The sequence below is a fragment of the Silene latifolia genome, chromosome 2 (genome assembly GCF_048544455.1).
Source record: "Silene latifolia isolate original U9 population chromosome 2, ASM4854445v1, whole genome shotgun sequence".
Taxonomy (NCBI): Eukaryota; Viridiplantae; Streptophyta; class Magnoliopsida; order Caryophyllales; family Caryophyllaceae; genus Silene; species Silene latifolia.
In genome coordinates, this window is record NC_133527.1 from 13,859,595 (window position 1) to 13,874,228 (window position 14,634).

The following is a 14,634-nucleotide window of genomic DNA, read 5'->3' on the forward strand; positions in this document are numbered from 1 at the left end:
TAGTGAGTGTGTGTGCGTGTGTTAGAGAGAGAGAGAGAGAGAGAGAGAGAGAGAGAAAGAGCCATGAGGTATTCTCTATCTTACAATATAAAGCTTAAGCTCTTGGCCTATTGCACAACGAATAAAAAAAATTGATCAACATACGGGACAAGAAGAATCTGTCCATTTTGAGATGCAGGAGCAGTGGAAAAAAATGATTGCAGATGGTTGTTAGGATTCCTCCTGCCTCTTGATCTAACCTCTCTGCAAAAGAGGTAGGATGACCATAAAATACAGTAGTTTCATACCAAAACAAAAACACAATAGAGCACCCAAAAAGATGACAACAGAGACAAATAATTTTCAGAAGCATACCCACGGACCTACTATCGCACATATAAGCAGATGCCAATAAAATCAGCCCCAAACACAGTTGAAGTCGATTAAAAAAATGTGGAGTCAAAAATTAACAGACAATTATAGTTGTTGTAACCTAAAACCATACTTGCAGCGGACCCATTCAACAGATAAACTAACAGCAGGTGGTTCGTCCCGTGCCCAAAGCATCAACCGGTAATGAACTATCTTCCTTCGGGTTCTCCACCCCCAGGACCTGTTATCGCAATTAAAACAGAGCAAATGTGAGAGCTGAACAGGAAGGACAACAACGCTAAGCTTATTAAAGCACAAGATCACGTATAAGCAGAAAACAATTCCAATCCCAGACACCCCGAAAGTGCCCTACCTAGCAGCAGCGACCTCAGTCTCGATACGACAACTCAAGCCTCAGCATATAGCATCGATAGTCCTAGAAAACAACAATAAATAGGCTGGTAAATCGCTCACCTCTTAGGAGTTATAGGAGAATTTCTCTCTAATTAAATGGTAACCCAGCCCTGTTGATATTCAGCGAGAAAGACAACATTAACCAAAACACAAATCTACCAACAACCCATTACCATCTCTTGAGGAATACAGACAACTCGACCCTTTAACCCGACATAAGAATAGCCAACAAAAAAATTACTTAAGAAACAATAATAAATAGAATGTATAATCGCCCACCTCTTAGGAGCTTAGGAGATTAAGAGCATCACTCACTAATTAAATGAGAGCCAAAACCTGTAGATATTTATACACAAAGACGACAACACTAATCAGAAGACCAGTAGAACAAACTTGATGATTCTGCAATAGAATTAGCTGTAAACGACACTGAGGAAGTTTAGACAAAGGCAAGGGAAGGCAAACTAAAGGATCGCATACATTACCAACCCATCACAGACAGTCAAACGGTTGAATATACCACTGGTCAGTAGGCACCTAGAGCCTGGACACCATGAGCTCCTGAACGTGCGACAACAGCTGTAAATGTATTCAGAGGATGCTAAGTCAAAAGTAATAGGAAAGCAAACTAAAAGACCGCATACATCAACGCCCCAACACAGACAGCAAGGGAGACGAATATACCAGAGGTCAATAGGCGCCAAAAGAGACACCGCGAGTACGTGAACGTGCAATAAGAGATTAGGACGACCAGTCAGCTCCAATTTACACCAGCACCCCAGTACAGACAGCGTATCGGTCAGATGTCCCACATATCAATAGGCGGCGAGAATCTGGATACCATGAGCACCTGAACATATGAGGACAGCTGTAATTTTATTTTCCGAGGAAAAAATTTCAAAAGTAATAAGAAAGCAGGTTAAAAGATCGCATACATAAATGGTGGTTTCAATGAATGTTGAGGTAGCATTGTCAACAAGAAGTTCAAGTCCTCTTAAATGATCAAGTGTCCGTGACAATATTACTTTCTCCAGCAACTCTAGATCTCTGCAAAGTAACCAAATCAGTTGTACAAGTGCCACACATAGTAGTCGTGCAGGATTCAAATGAGAATTGAACTGAATAACTTTCCCAAGGGACAACTGCCAATGACTCAATGAGTACACAACAATGGAAAACATCTGCCCCAAGATGCAATCTACATGACCATGTCAGGTAGAACCAAGGCCAAAGCTCCAAACCAGCCAAGGACAATAAAAAAAGTTACGGTTATGAACTCATTAAAAACTCATTCGGTCCGATGACCGAGTCAAATTATAGGCCGGCCCAATCAACACCTCCAAAAGCACCAACACAAAAAGTATCGATCACACACACCAACACTACTACGAAAGAAAATGCGGTAAAACACAAAACGGGAGCACCACAGACCCTAAAATCGATAGTTTTGCTTCCGACAACAATAAGAACAACTAAAGTAATACCAACAAACATTGCCTTTAACAATGACAATAATAACAACACCAAAAATAATAACTATAAAAATAATAATCATAGTAACAACAATAATAACAACCATAATAATAATCGTTTAATAACAAAAACAAAAACAGCAATAGCAGTACCAGCCCTCCCACCAATGATAATAATGACAATAGCAACAACAGGACGCCGCCGGCGTCAATCACAGTACAACAACCCAACTCCATTCCAAGATCGTGACTAACAGATCACATACATGACTTACATCACCCTATCAGCATATTCAGCAACATGTTTACCACTTAACAATAAGTTAAAACGAGGAAGGAACCAGAGTAGTTTGAAAAAATCAACAAATAATAGGATTTAAGATTAGAATTAAATACCTAGGTGTCGATTAGAAAACTGGATCGCGGCTGAGAAGCAAGAGACGGATGAAGATGGGGAGAATGGAACAAAAGAAAACAGAGTTAAATTGTTGAAACAGGTGTCGAGGATCGAAAAGATGAAGCTTCGATTGACGCTAGACGGATTGAGATCGAGAAGAGGGTTGTTGTTGATGGTGAAGTAGGTTGAGAGTGAGCAGCAAGATGAAAAGGCGGAATGAAAAACAACAATGAATGAAAGATAATAGGTTAAGTTAGAAGGGAGGGATGGGATTGAAAGTGAGAGATCAACGGATGAGAATGGGCAAGCACTATTCATTGCTACAGTACTGGAAGTTGCCTCTTTTTAAAAACACAGTTGAAGTCGATTAAAAAAATGTGGAGTCAAAAATTAACAGACAATTATAGTTGTTGTAACCTAAAACCATACTTGCAGCGGACCCATTCAACAGATAAACTAACAGCAGGTGGTTCGTCCCGTGCCCAAAGCATCAACCGGTAATGAACTATCTTCCTTCGGGTTCTCCACCCCCAGGACCTGTTATCGCAATTAAAACAGAGCAAATGTGAGAGCTGAACAGGAAGGACAACAACGCTAAGCTTATTAAAGCACAAGATCACGTATAAGCAGAAAACAATTCCAATCCCAGACACCCCGAAAGTGCCCTACCTAGCAGCAGCGACCTCAGTCTCGATACGACAACTCAAGCCTCAGCATATAGCATCGATAGTCCTAGAAAACAACAATAAATAGGCTGGTAAATCGCTCACCTCTTAGGAGTTATAGGAGAATTTCTCTCTAATTAAATGGTAACCCAGCCCTGTTGATATTCAGCGAGAAAGACAACATTAACCAAAACACAAATCTACCAACAACCCATTACCATCTCTTGAGGAATACAGACAACTCGACCCTTTAACCCGACATAAGAATAGCCAACAAAAAAATTACTTAAGAAACAATAATAAATAGAATGTATAATCGCCCACCTCTTAGGAGCTTAGGAGATTAAGAGCATCACTCACTAATTAAATGAGAGCCAAAACCTGTAGATATTTATACACAAAGACGACAACACTAATCAGAAGACCAGTAGAACAAACTTGATGATTCTGCAATAGAATTAGCTGTAAACGACACTGAGGAAGTTTAGACAAAGGCAAGGGAAGGCAAACTAAAGGATCGCATACATTACCAACCCATCACAGACAGTCAAACGGTTGAATATACCACTGGTCAGTAGGCACCTAGAGCCTGGACACCATGAGCTCCTGAACGTGCGACAACAGCTGTAAATGTATTCAGAGGATGCTAAGTCAAAAGTAATAGGAAAGCAAACTAAAAGACCGCATACATCAACGCCCCAACACAGACAGCAAGGGAGACGAATATACCAGAGGTCAATAGGCGCCAAAAGAGACACCGCGAGTACGTGAACGTGCAATAAGAGATTAGGACGACCAGTCAGCTCCAATTTACACCAGCACCCCAGTACAGACAGCGTATCGGTCAGATGTCCCACATATCAATAGGCGGCGAGAATCTGGATACCATGAGCACCTGAACATATGAGGACAGCTGTAATTTTATTTTCCGAGGAAAAAATTTCAAAAGTAATAAGAAAGCAGGTTAAAAGATCGCATACATAAATGGTGGTTTCAATGAATGTTGAGGTAGCATTGTCAACAAGAAGTTCAAGTCCTCTTAAATGATCAAGTGTCCGTGACAATATTACTTTCTCCAGCAACTCTAGATCTCTGCAAAGTAACCAAATCAGTTGTACAAGTGCCACACATAGTAGTCGTGCAGGATTCAAATGAGAATTGAACTGAATAACTTTCCCAAGGGACAACAGCCAATGACTCAATGAGTACACAACAATGGAAAACATCTGCCCCAAGATGCAATCTACATGACCATGTCAGGTAGAACCAAGGCCAAAGCTCCAAACCAGCCAAGGACAATAAAAAAGTTACGGTTATGAACTCATTAAAAACTCATTCGGTCCGATGACCGAGTCAAATTATAGGCCGGCCCAATCAACACCTCCAAAAGCACCAACACAAAAAGTATCGATCACACACACCAACACTACTACGAAAGAAAATGCGGTAAAACACAAAACGGGAGCACCACAGACCCCAAAATCGATAGTTTTGCTTCCGACAACAATAAGAACAACTAAAGTAATACCAACAAACATTGCCTTTAACAATGACAATAATAACAACACCAAAAATAATAACTATAAAAATAATAATCATAGTAACAACAATAATAACAACCATAATAATAATCGTTTAATAACAAAAACAAAAACAGCAATAGCAGTACCAGCCCTCCCACCAATGATAATAATGACAATAGCAACAACAGGACGCCGCCGGCGTCAATCACAGTACAACAACCCAACTCCATTCCAAGATCGTGACTAACAGATCACATACATGACTTACATCACACTATCAGCATATTCAGCAACATGTTTACCACTTAACAATAAGTTAAAACGAGGAAGGAACCAGAGTAGTTTGAAAAAATCAACAAATAATAGGATTTAAGATTAGAATTAAATACCTAGGTGTCGATTAGAAAACTGGATCGCGGCTGAGAAGCAAGAGACGGATGAAGATGGGGAGAATGGAACAAAATAAAACAGAGTTAAATTGTTGAAACAGGTGTCGAGGATCGAAAAGATGAAGCTTCGATTGACGCTAGACGGATTGAGATCGAGAAGAGGGTTGTTGATGGTGAAGTAGGTTGAGAGTGAGCAGCAAGATGAAAAGGCGGAATGAAAAACAACAATGAATGAAAGATAATAGGTTAAGTTAGAAGGGAGGGATGGGATTGAAAGTGAGAGATCGACGGATGAGAATGGGCAAGCACTATTCATTGCTACAGTACTGGAAGTTGCCTCTTTTTAAAGAGTAGGGATTCACACAAGTTTCTTTCTTATAGACAAGCATAAGTAATGACCGAGAGAGTAGCACCTTATAATTAACTTGGAAAAAATATCGGGGTATTACACCATCCCACCTAGTCCAGCTCATCAACGAGCGACTATAAATCTCTGTCCCTTAATGTGCACATCCCCTCCCGTGGCGGGTTCCACGGAGGGCGAACTAGGGTGTGAAGTCACTCCCGCAAGTGACTCCACCACCATCACAACATACACAGCCTCACAGCTGTCACAACACCACAATCGTCATAACACCGCCACAACACCACGTCGCCACCACACTAATACTCCGATGATCAGCAGATAACAAGTATACACAGTACAATCACAATCTTAAATCAATTAACAGTAAACTGAGTAGGAAAACCCTACCTCGTCGCTAAGTATGTAAGACCTCCATACACAACCACGCACGACTCCAATAAGCATCCTAACCATGATAACCATCTCCTATTACACAACTATACTCAAAGAATCACTCCAATGAACATAAGGCAGAAACTTACCTAACATTACGCATCGACGGTGACATAGACGACCACCACCCACGTCATCCTTCCTCAGCGAATCCCGTCATTCCCATGGTAGAGGTTTAGACTAATTTCATTAAAGTGTGAAGATATGGGGTGATAGGGGAGAGAGATAGGCTAGGGTTAGAGAAAGAGAAACTGCCGAAGAAATGAGAAATGAAATGAATCTCGCGAACTTGCGTTTATATTAACGCGTCGACAGCAGCCATACTCGGTCGAGTACAGGAGTACTCGGCCGAGTAGGCTCTACTCGGTCGAGTATGGGTGATACTCGGCCGAGTAGCCTCAGCTAGGTCGAGCAAGTAATCCTATAAACCTCATGTTACAAGCCTGATCCCTCACCCATTCATCCCTAAGGTCTATTTGGTCAACAAGATCGGTCAACAACGTTCTTACATATCCTGGGTGTTACATCTGTTATGCGGTTGGTTTGGTGAGTCATTTCCAAAGCAACCCAGGACTTGCACATTGGCAAGGAGTCAAGAGAATCATGCGTTATCTTCGTGGTACAAGTGATCTAGTCCTCTGTTTTCAAGGTGGAGACTTGAGGTTAAAGGTTTATTCGGATGCCGATTGGGGTGGTGATTTAGATGAGTCTAAATCAACCTCAGGATATGACTTTATACTTGGTGGAGGTGCAATATCCTGGTGTAGTAAGAAGCAAGATTGTATTGCTTTGTCAACCATGGAAGCAGAGTATGTCACTGCTAGCCTTGCCGTTCAAGAGGCAATGTGGCTAAGGTGTTTTCTCCAGGATCTAAAACTTACTCCTAAAGTTGATGAACCTGTTGAAATGTTTTGTGACAATACTGCTGCTATCCAGTTTGCCCAAGATCCTAAATTCCATAGAAAGACCAAACATATTAAGAGGCGTTATCATTTTGTTCGAGACGCCATAAAGAATAAAGAGATAGCCATTAAGTATATATCGACTAATAAGATGATAGCTGATCCGTTAACTAAACCTATTGCTAGAGATGTGTTCCGGGCTCATGTGAGGAGCTTAGGTTTGCAAAGGTTTTAGTTTTTTTTTTAGCTTGTAAACTTGTTTAATGTTTTTCCGACATGTATTGGATAATGGACTTGTATTAAGCTTTCTGGAATAAAATTTTGTTTTTCTTCTATAAAATGTTTATGAGCATATGTTGCACGCTAAGGCACGTTGGAGATGTCACCAAGCTATATGATGCCTAGTCACACAGGTAATCGCCTTGATACTAGTGGAGCATCAAGATGAGACTGAGTCACGTTGGCACTTTGTGTGTATGGATGACGGAATTTATACTTGTGTAGTATAAGTAGTCTATTGACTCGTTGCATAGTCGCCTTAGTATGGCTAAGATGAGATTCTAATAGAGTCGGGTATGAAATACATGTCTTTCATACTAAAGCTTCTGAAACCGAATCTTGAGTGAAAGATTGAGCGTTAAGTATGCCAATCAGATGACTCGGGTTAGATATTTGTGTAGTATCTAGACTTTTGATTCGCACAACATAGAAGAGTGGCATGCCCATCGTAGTGGGAGCTATGTTGTGACACATATATCATACTATGTGTGTTTTGTCGACCGTAAGGAGTGACAGATGAATCCCTAATCTGTTGCTGTGTGAGCCCTATTTTGATACGAAGCCCTTTGACTTAGAGCTATGAGATGAAATTGAGATTTGATGTTGCTACTTTAGCGTGATTTCGGAGAATCATAAAGTCATTGGTTCGACGGGTCATGTTAGGAAAGCAGTCGAGTTGAGATGGATTTTTATTAGTGTCTAAGGAACGGTCAATTCAACTACACCATGTTAAGCCCGGCCGGCGGTTATATTGTGTATATAACTACGTAACATGTTATAGCATAAAGGGACAGTGTATGCTGCGGTGTTGTCTGAATGATCTGGGGAATCGTTATTTTGAAAGTGTTATGTTAGTTTGATGGTGACTTAATATAACGCTACTTGTTACATATTGGTCGCACACCCCATTTTCCTGTATGAGTTGTGATTGATAGTTCTGTGATGAACTTGGTTGTGTGACCAAGTGGGAGGATTGACTCGGTTGTGTGGCCGAGTGGGAGTATTGTAATTTGAACGGCCTTTTTGATATAGCTGTTGCAAGGAATCTTTTGGAGCCAATATGGGGTGAATAATGACTCACATAATGGCTGTGATTAAGGTGAAATAATATCCCATTAAATCAGTTTTAATGGCCATTATTTCTCCCTTATTCTCCTCCCCGTAACAGCTCTTTTGGAGCCTTATAAATAGTGAGTATTCTGTGAGAATACAACACACTCAATATCATAAACACAGTAACATACAATCACATAAAGGGATAATTAATAAACACTATCAACATTAAGACCAATTTTCACAATCACTACCATGATAAAAAAAGTTCTATAATCAATACCAAGATGTGATCTCCGATTCAATTTTACTACCAACTCCCCTGAAAATGGTACTTTTCAGGCCAATTTGAATTTTTTCGGTCAATTCTTTGTATTATATACCCATTCTACCCTTCCTCTCATTTTATACTCCCACAACTACATTTACTCCACCACGAACCGCCCCAACTCACCACTAAACACTACCCTCACTCCACCACCAGTCAGTCAGTCACCATAACCCATCACTCACCAGCCCCACCTCACCACTAAACACCCTCAATCTACCACTTTCACCGCATCACCGCCAATTAGCCATATCCGCTGTCGGAAACACACCACAACCAGCACAACGCCACAATCCAAATTTCCCACCCACTCCATCCACCACCAAATACCACCGAGTGGTCCCTCCCATCACCCTTCTCACCATCTTAGCCTCCTCTCTCGCACAAAGCACTTCCCCTCCCACCACAATCTGCACCACCACCACACAACTTCTACCACTACTTCACGCTAGGCCTTCTTGATTCCGACCATTCACGCTAGGCCTCCTTGATTCCGACCAACAATCACACATACCACTGCGGATCTAATAGAATGGCGGGATTTCGAGAAGCATGGGTCGTTTAGAAGGAGCGAGAGAGGGTAGAATTTGTTTCTGGCGATCAAAAAACGGTGGTAAGGCGTGTTCCTGATGATACGAGGGTGGTGATGGGTGGTGAAGGCGGTGGTGGGTGAAAGCGGTGGGTAGAATAGGGTAAGTGATAGGATGATGGGTATAGTGAGTTATGTGAGGATAGTGAGTTAGTGTTAATGGGAAGGGTATTTTGGTCTATTTATCTTGTTTGTTGACGGAAAATGAGTTTTGGTAGTAAAATTGAATCGGAGATCACATCTTGGTATTGATTATAGAACTTTTTTTATCATGGTAGTGATTGTTAAAATTGGTCTTAATGTTGGTAGTGTTTATCAATTATCCCTCACATAAAAGACACCATTGTTAGAGCTTTTGGAACTTGGGGTGTGAACTATCACCGAGACTCTAGTAGTGTCGGAATCGGGTTTCGAGGGCAGAAAGTCGGCACGTCGATCTTCCGTACCTATTCCGCTTTAAGGTACGAATATTCTTACAAATATTATAGTGATATCGTGTCTTGAAATATATTGGGTTACCATATTATAGAGATTCTGTGGTTTCTATTACGATCATTAGAGTAGAGTGATATATATATATATATATATATATATATATATATATATATATATATATATGGTCTTCTTGTAATTGTTATTGACACAACTTCCATAATACAGTTATCGTTTATGAATTCCTCCCTCAGAGCCCACGGTTATTATCTTGGGTATGATGAATTAACTGGGTCTATTATTCGCAACCGTTGGAAAATAACACGGTTTGCTTTGACGGCTGGAATAGAGGCGTAATTGCCCCCCAAACCGATGTAAATAAGCCTCACATGTGAGGGGGAGTGTGAAGAAAACCAACTATATATTCTCACATCAGTATCCCACATTAATAGAAGAGGGGAGGAGTTACCACTTTATAAGACAAGAGGCTACTCTCTCTATTGTCAATTGGTTTTAGAATGGAACCTCCTTGATCTTATGAAGCGGACCTTCTCTATTGCCAATTGGCTCTCCTCTTTCTTTAATCTTCTATCAAAATCAAAGAACAACAATTAACCGGAATAGAGGATTGTTCATAAATCAAGACTCTATATTCTATAATACACTTGTTATCTAATAATTGGCTCCGAAATAGAGAGAGTACTTATTACTTAATAGGAGTAGAGGGAGTACTTATTAGTATTACTTAATATGTAATTGTTCACAAATCAAGACTCCATATTCTATATTGTCAAAAAAAAAATTGAATTCCATAACATTTTTATTACACGGTTGCATATATATACATTTGAAGGGTTTTTCTATCCTATGCCCACTAAGCATAGAATAAGAAGCTAAAATAGGAAAGTATTAAATGATATTTTCATGGGATATTTGAATTCATAAAACAACTAGGGTTGCCAAGTAGCTTAGGCCCAGCTCCATCCCTGTCGAATAACGAATAGAAGGAAGATCATTCAAGGACGTAAATTATGAAGAAGATTAAGCAAGTTCGTTTAATGAAGAACTAAGGTGTTATAGTTGTTTTAAATTATAACCTTAACCCTTCGGTGCTGAAGTTATAGTCCTCAAAACACTTACTGAAATAATGAAATTATTAACTGATCAATATATACTCCGTTCGTCCCGGACTCCCGATTATTTATTTACTTATTTTATTTATGCGTGTCTCATTTATTTGTTATCTTTCTATATTTGGATTATTTTTAAAGAGTCATTTTGATAATCAAGACGGAGGAAGTAGTTGGTACAATAGGGTGTCATTATAACAAGCTATCAACATAATACACACAATATCTGATGAGTAAACTGTAATTACAATTTTATCTACTAATAAATATGTTAATTCTATTTTGTGAAGTTATCATTTCTCTTTTGTGAAAATGCAAATTCATTTGTATAAGTCACGAGTGTAATGTGCAACCCTGCAAATTTAACTTGTCAATAACTAGTTTAGCCTAAAGACGACTCTGTATCACTTTAGTTAGTCAGAAGGTTTTCTTTCAGACGCTCATTTTCATCTAAACGCTTCAAACGGGTTATATATGATCCATTTACAGCCAATTGTCACCACATTTTGACCAAAAAGTTACCTGAACAACAAACACTAGTTATAACATTTTGTCATTAAATAGTCACATTTTATCATAAAAATGGTTACATAAAGCGATTTGAAACCTTCAAACGAAATAGTCCGTCCGAAATGAGAATTAGTATTACTATTAGTGTAAAGGTACATCACTTTGTAAGGCTCTCCTAATTCAAATGTATAATGGAGTCTTACATAATCCACCACCTCCAAGGCTCCATGACCTTCTATGCATTTACATCAAACGTTTTCTTGTTTCCACTTCAATTTTTTCGTCTTAGCTCAAATGACAACGACAGAGATATGCTTGCTCCTTTTTTATCTGTTAAAAGTGACGTAACCAAACAATTAGAATATTAGATTGGGATGAGAAGTTCGAAATTGAGGCTATCAACCTTAATTGTTAGGCACAGTCGCATAGATAGATATCTCACCGAAACATTACAAATAACACATCACTAATATGAAAGTACTTACATGTGTAAATTGTATGCTTAAACCTTAATATTTAATTTAGGATTTAGGAAATTTCTACGTAATACCCTACATTTTTGTGATTTTTACATGAATCCCTTCACTTATCGAAAAACTGTTCTTAAATTTAAATCTCGTTAGTATTGCAAAAGATTAACTTTTTTCGTACCCGCGGGTTTATCCAGTGCGCACCGAAGATAGCGGCTGCGGGTAGAGCTGGCAAGTCTGACCCGACCCGAGCGATCCGACCCGAACCCGAGCAAACCCGACCCGAACCGACCCGAAAATATTGCGACCCGAAACCGACCCGACCTGACCCGATGATGACCCGTAACCCGACATGACCCGATTATCAGAGACCCGAACCCGACCCAGACCCGACCCGATATTGACCCGACCCGATGTTGACCCGATTAAATTGATGAACCGATAGTTATTAAGCTTAATTTTGATCAAAATGAAAGTGATTTTGTGTTTAGATTGATATGTTTGACTTAATAATAAAGTAATTAAACTAAATTATAGGTTAAAAACTATATTTAATGGTAAAAAATTGTAGTAATGCGATTAAGTTACCAGACCCGATAATGACCCGACCCAAACCCGACCCGACCCGATACATCATTTGACCCGAAATGACCCGACCCGATAACGACCCGAACCCGACCCGACTCGACCCGAAAGGGTATGCTGACCCGATATGACCCGAACCCGATATGACCCGACCCGACGTGACCCGACCCGACTGACCCGATTGCCACCTCTAGCTGCGGGTTCCCTCGTTACCAAAAAAAAAAAAAAAAAAAATTTACTCAATGCTACACAAAATTATCAATTTTTCCGAATTTGCCCCTCCCATTTCACACACAAAAAAAAAAAAAAATTAAACCTAACTGAAACCCAAAGTTGACGCCTCAATCATATACTTGTGTAAGTGATGAAATCCCTTGCTGGGATGATTCTCATTAATCGACTTATATACACAAGATACATCCCTAAGATTATGGTAACAACTAATATATTCTAGTCTAGGCTACAAATAAGGAAAGGCTAACTACTATAAAGTATACATAATAAACAGAATATACAACAAATATCTAAAGGATATTTACTAATAACTTGAACAAATCATCTCCAACTCCATCACTCTCCCACGCCGTTCTTCATCTTAATAAATCCCTGCCATCAATTGAATTGATCTGTATTTGCCTTTAAAATGGTAGTATTATTAATTACTAATTAATTAATTAATTTTTTCTTCATTTTATAGGTCTTCAATTTTTCCTATTTCATACTCCTTATAACAATGATTTGGTCAAATTGATGAGCATTTAGGTCAAAAACTTATCGAATCATTGTTTCTAATAAGGTAGGACTTTTAATTTGCTGCACATATGATGAGGTTTGAAACGCGAGGGTTTGCCGTACAACGAATGGACAGAGTTCTTAATAACCGTTTGCGGTGGTCGTTGTCGGTGACCACGGTGGGCCGGGGGAGGGGAGACGAGGCTGGGGGAGCGGAGACGGGGTGGTGAGAAATGGGAGGGTATATACGGAATAACGAGGAAAAGTGTGCGGGATTAAGTAAATTGATGTGCGGGATTTAACAAGTCCCCTTTTTTTTGAGATTTTCTAAATATCCCTTAATTTTTACGAATTTGATGTGACAATCACCATACCCTTGCAAATAACCATTCATTTGCTTTCCATTCTAGTCATTATCACCACCGGTGCTAATAACCATTCTTTTGATTTCCATTTTTGCCAATAACCACACGCCAATTATACGAGTAAGGTTATGATATTTTATGTGAGATGATGTGGGTATAATTTTTTAAATTATACGCTAATATTGTTAAAGGTTAATTATGTGATTAACTTAAAAGAAAAAGGTTAAATAAACAACCATGTCATCAATTAACGGAATATAGTTTCAGAGTTACTACAATGGTTGATAAAAGTTAGGAGTACACCACGTATTTCACGTACAAATTGCAAAAACACAGGGGTATTATATTATGTAGGACGGGTGAGCGGTACCCACAACTTTGTATATCCGGTTGGTTTGATGATTTATTTAATTTCTTTTCTTATTTTTTTCTATGTTTTGATTTTATTTTAGTCTAATTTTTATAATATTATAAATATGTGTTGATTTTTTTTTGTAAATTTTTAATTTTTTTCTTCTTGTGTTTACACTTTCTGTCTCTTCACGAATTTATCCACACTTTTCAATATTGTCATAAGCTTTTTTGAATTACTGTAAAATGAGTATGCACTTTTATTCTACTTATTTTAATACAAGATCTCATTATGATTTATGATGGTTATTATTTTGATTATTATTTTTGTCACATAGTAGCCGATGAAATAAGTATATTTTCCTAGTTAACGTGTCATATTTTAAAATAACATGAGATCGTCCCTAACAAGTTTACTCTAATGGCCTTTTATTTATATCTCATTCAAGATATCAAAGGACATATGTCAACTAGCTTAGTTGAATTGATAAAGTCATGAGAGGTGACACTCACGACCTACTTTCAAATGCTGTCAGCATCAAAATCGTCCTTATAAGTTATAACTTTCTTTACACCAAATAAAATATCTTATTCAAGTGGTTCATTTCCCTCTATATATACACATATTTGCTAGCTCAAAATACTTGTCAAAAAATTAAACAAAACAATCATCTCTTATTTCAAAATTAATCCAAAAATTTTTACAACAAATAATCCAATCAAATTCTCTTGTTGGCATCCTCCATTTAAAGAAAACCACTTGGCCTAGCAATTGAGGATAAGAATCTCCGATCATTATCCGGTCATTTACACTAACAATTCGATTTCTATCCTAATTAATTCAAATATTATCCAAATTATATATAGTAATCCTATATATATAACATAACCTTATAAA

General features: G+C 38.6%; 1 long non-coding RNA gene across 1 annotated transcript; it reads right to left on the minus strand.

Annotated features, from left to right (window-relative positions):
- Window positions 1-1,456: 1,456 nt before the first annotated feature.
- On the minus strand, window positions 1,457-2,784 carry LOC141628485 (uncharacterized). Its single transcript, XR_012537139.1, has 3 exons — window positions 2,634-2,784; window positions 1,701-1,812; window positions 1,457-1,615 (listed from the first exon to the last, which is right to left on the minus strand). It is a non-coding gene; the product is annotated as an uncharacterized LOC141628485 (long non-coding RNA).
- Window positions 2,785-14,634: the final 11,850 nt, after the last annotated feature.